The 5146-nt window shown below is 43.9% G+C and overlaps 1 protein-coding gene across 4 annotated transcripts in view; it reads left to right on the top strand.

Moving 5' to 3' along the window:
* The window catches only part of LOC102368671 (cAMP-dependent protein kinase inhibitor beta-like), a 102829-nt gene that overhangs the window by 13226 nt on the left and 84457 nt on the right, over positions 1 to 5146 (top strand). The window lies entirely within an intron of this gene.

Here is a 5146-nt window from a genome sequence, read left to right on the forward strand (position 1 = left end):
AAGAAAAGAATCAAGATGGTATGTACCCTGAGGCCCATAAAGGTTGACACTGATCTTTCTATTGCTACTATTCCAGTATTACTGTTCTATTATAAGACTGGCTTACCAGCACTGTAAGCTCTTTCAGCAAAACCTCTACTAAGATATCTTGTAGCTATGCTTGAATTATAAAAGGTGGGGAGGGACTTTTTCCCTCTCCTCCTTTCTCCCCCACCCCCAAGTAAATGAAGATAACTGAGCAGGTTTTTAATGATGGTGATGTTTGTTGCTAGCCATTGTGATACTTACCTTGCCATAGTAGCTAGATACTTTGGTGAGATTGGATTGGGGGTCTATTGTGCTTGGCGATCTCAAACCTATAGTAAATGAAAGTCCCTACTCCATAGAGCCTACTAATACCTGCTATTCAATATAACTTGTTTATATAATATCATTTGTATGTTTGCTGAATAAGCCTGCTGAGTACATGCTTACGTGGTTTTATTTAGTAAACTGTAAGCTTTTGTTAAGCTAAGAAAGAGTGTTCCTTAAGGCACAATAGAGTATTATGAATATGAAAAGAGTTTTGTAAATAATATATTTTGTTTGGTGTTAGCACAATCAGAGATCTATTTTTGAAATTCAGAATTGAAAAGTTAATCTTACTGCTTTTGAAATAAGCAGGCATATATATTAAGCAGACATTAATATATTAAAGGAAGGTCCTTCCACAAGGCTACTGTTCTTTAATATCTGCCAGTGATATTATCCTCCTCTCTACCTCCCTTTTGGGAAGAGCAGATATTAAAAATTCAGCAGCTCCAGCTTTTATATCCTTTACTCTTAACACAATCTTTAAATGACTTCTCAGGAGAGCTCGAGTGGAGGGGAAGCTTGCACTAATGAAGTCTCCAGAGAAGATACAGTTATTCACTAATCTGCTATCAGGACTTAAGGTTGCCTGTGTGAAGAGAGATTGCTTCCAATATGGACGTGATCACAATTATGTAAAAATCAAGCAAAAGCTTCTCTTCATGTTGTGAAATTGCTGGGAGACCCTGGAGCTCCTGCCTTAAGTAACTGAACATGTGTTTTCCAAGAAAGTTTGCATTAGCAAGCAGGTGGGACTTTCATTTCCCCCCCCAACAATAGTTTGAACCCTCTTGGTCCTAGTTGTTTTCTGTTTGTCTCAGAGGAGAAAGCTAAAAGCGCTGTGAGGTGAGGCTTTGTTCTGTGTACATTAGAAATATATATATATATATTTTTAATCTTGGACTCTTCCTTTGTTTGCTAGAAAAAGGCAGAAATCTAAAAGGAAAGGAACTTTATAAAAATATATCTCTTCCACTTACTAAGGGAAATGTCCTTTTTTATTGATGTGGTCATAAGCCATTCATCAGAACAATGAAGAATCATAACATTGGAATAGAGTACAATATTCATTGAAATACTTCATGCTATGCCACTAGGAAGAGGGCTAGTTAAGGAGAAGTAGCTTACTTTTCAATTCTGAATTGGATATATTCTTAGGTCTGATATAAGATAGTTTACATGTTATTCTAGACCATGTTCACATGCTACTGACTTAACACCTGTTCCTTTTCCCTGCTGAAAGAGTACAGAATACATGCAGTCTTTACTACTCAATCGAAAACATGGGAGATTAGCTTGTCTGCAGATTAGGCCATGTTTCTATACAAAAAGTGTCTATGCATCATACATATAAAGTAGCAATCCAGGTCAGTTCCTAAACTGAATTGGCAAGCTTTTAGCAATGGTTGCTGTGGCCAGAGAACCTAGATGTTTTCTAAAACCTCCTTATATTTATCCAACAGATTTATTTTAAGAGGAACAGAGTATAGGAATGAGGTTGTTTGGATCCTAGTGAGTATAATAAATGGATCTGTTGTGCTTGCCTGCTGCTTTTTGAGTAATACCCTCCTTTGCAACTCTCAGTTAAACTGGCTGTATGTAGGTACTTAATAGAAAGTATTGCATGACTCTTGTCCATCTGGAGCAATTGCTGTGTTTTCTTGTTCTTTAAACATTGAGGCCAGGTGCAGAGGTTCAAAAAGACCAAGGCAGGTTCACACTAACTTTCATGACATTTTCAAAGCACCCTAGATTAGTTTGGAAGCACACAGAACTTTGGTTCACCCTTTGGGGCAGGGTATGGAGGTGACCAGCACTGGCCGAGGCCAGCAGGTTGGGGGCACTCACAGCAGCAGGCTGCTGGAGAATGGTGAGCCCAGCTGAGCAGCCATCCCTTACTCTCTTTCCCCCCCCTCCACCCCCACAATCATTGGCCAGCGCAGCACCTTTCCCCACTGCCCTGCCCCCCGCTGTCAGTGATGGCTGGGGGGAATGGAGTCCCCCTATCACACGGGCCCCCCAGCTATGCTGGTTCAGGTTTGGAGGTGATAGGGTTGCTGGGCTGGGAACTGGGAGTGGGGAATGCTGGCTTGGATCTGGGGGGTGCCAGACCAGGTCCACATGGCATAGGGCTCCACTTCCCACCCCCACCTCCACTTCCTAGTATGGCAGAGAGCCACAGTATACATGCCTGCAAGCTGTCAAGAAGGGCAGTGAGGGGCAGAGGGTGAGGGAGAAGAGCCACCCCCTGGCCCTGAGCCAGCATAGTGGGGGGGTGCATGGCAGAGGGGTTCCCTCTCCCCCCCCCACCCCACAACTGCCTCACAACTGCAGATAGGAGCCATGGCCCAGCTGGGAGCCATACAGCTGTCTACTGGTCAGGAACTGGGGACAGGGGGTGGTGGGTGGAGCAGGGCCCACCGCTGTGCAGACTGGGCCTGCCCCCGCCCAAGCCAACAATATGTAAATTTAGAAGTTAGTCAGTTATCAAAATTCAGTGATTTTTCACTGGGATCTAAAGAAAGGGGCTTACGCAAAGAGCGTGTGTAAAGGGACCATTTAAAAATACTTAGCTCTTAAATTGTTTAAGAAATTCAATCAGAATTTTTTGAAAAATAAAATTTGCTCTGAACTAGAGCATATTCCACCCCCCCCCCCCATTTTCTATATATCCATTTCTATATGATTTCTATACATTTCCTTTGGGTCTTTATTGCCAAATCCATTGTTAAAACTTTAGAGGTGTATTAAGAAAGACTTATAAAAACTTATTGATCTCAGATCTCAGTTTTGTTCCAAAAAAAAAAAAAAGAAGAAGAAAAAAGACTTTGTTCTAGACTACCTTTTATCCAAATCACCAGTAGTCAGGGAGCACTGAATTAAAAAAAAAAACAAAAACAAAGCTTCTTAACTACAGTAGCCATGTAGTCATGATCTAAAAGGTACATGGCCTTAGGTGATCCATGGTAGGAAATAAGAAATTCACTTATGTTTGTCCCTAACCCTCCAGTTCTAAAAGCTGTGACTTTTATTCCCCAATGAAATAAATAGCAGAACAGAGAAAACCACTTGGATGAATATCTTTTTCTAGAAAGAAGCTTATCTTGGTATCAGTTGACCAGGGTATCAGGTTTCTTTCCCCACCCCCTGCTTAGTATTTTGATATTAGTAACTTGTATGGCAAAATGGAGTTTCTGGTGTTGGCTGCCATCTGACATGAATAGTGTTTGATTATGTACACGGTAGTCAGTTGTTTCATTATGTGCATACAAAGTCAGGCACAGACAGTCTAGCAATTCAGGTTGAGAAATCAAGGAGACAGCCGGAGGTGAGACCTAATTACCATAGGAAACTAAACTTTCCAGGGGGATGGGGGGGGGGGGGGGTTCAGTGTCTTCTGCTGAGACTCCTGCATGACGATGTGACCACCACCATCCTAAGTGGAAGATCTGAAACCGAAGCCTTCCGCATTTGGACTGGGGTCAAACAAAGTTGCGTGATCTCCCCTACCCTGTTCACCATTTACCTGACCGTCATTATCCACCTCATCTGAGATGATCTACCATCTGGTGTCAGTATCCAGTATTGACTGGACGGGAAGCTTTTCAATCTTGGGCACTTCCAGGCAAAAACAAAACTCCCAACCAAGGACATCCACGACCTTCAGTTTGCAAATGATTGCTGTGTGATGGCTCACTCTGCGCAGGATGTGCAAGCAACCCTAGATCTCTTCAATGCTTTGTGTAAAAGACTTGGCCTGTCCTTGAAAGTAACCAAGACAAAGGTTCTCCACCAACCGCCCTCCCCGCCCCCCCCCAGCCAGCTGAACACCCCTCACTCTATCTTCGTAGACAGGGAGCCTCTGGAGTACGTGGAGCACTGTCTGTATCTCGGCAGCCACCTCCTTCAATGGGCTACGATCAATGAAGAAGTCCAGCACCGGGTCAGTTGCTCCAGTGCCGCCTTCTTTAAACTGCGACAATGTGTCTTTGAAAATAGAGATCTTCAGAAGTCGATGAAGATCCTGGTGTATAAGGCTGTTGTGCTGACCACCCTCCTCTACTGAAGTGAAGCTTGGACTGTCTATCAACACTACATTAAGACCCTTGAGAGCTTTCACCAGCGGTGCTTGCACCGAATCCTGGGGATCAAATGGGAGGGTCACTGGACCTCCGTGAAGCTGTGTCCACCAGCATTGAAGCCTTGCTCTTGAGAAATCGACTCCAGTGGATGGGCCACTGAGTCTGCATGTCTGAGAACTGCTTCACTTGCCAGATTCTCTTCTCTCAGCTCTCTGTTGGCCAACATTTAAAGGGCGGCCAAAGGAAACAGTACAAAGACACGCTCAAGGTCGCCCTCAAGCACGGAGGTATCAACACCAACAGCTGGGAGGAGCAAGCTGCTGACCGTTCGGCATGGCGCCACCTGGTTCAGCAAGACACGTGCCACCTTGACACCCAACGACTCAATACGGAGGCAGAACAGTGGCGGCGGAGGAAGGAGACCAACCCAGGGCTGCAAATCCCACTCCCTCGCGCAACAACATACCTCCATTGCCGAAGAACGTGTACATCCAGAATCGGTCTCCTCAGTCACCTGAGGAGCCATCAAGCCTGTTGGACGTCATCCTCAATCTTGAGTGACTGCTGACAAGGGGTTTTGTGGTGATATATTGAGTATAAAGAACATTTTTTGACAAAAAAACCTCAAGCAAATAAATGTTGATGTGTTTATTATATCCCAAAGTCCACCTGGGAAAAATTTAGTTGATGTTTAAATGTATAAAGATGTTTAC

This window comes from Alligator sinensis, unplaced genomic scaffold (genome assembly GCF_000455745.1).
Source record: "Alligator sinensis unplaced genomic scaffold, ASM45574v1 scaffold1233_1, whole genome shotgun sequence".
Lineage (NCBI taxonomy): Eukaryota > Metazoa > Chordata > Crocodylia > Alligatoridae > Alligator > Alligator sinensis.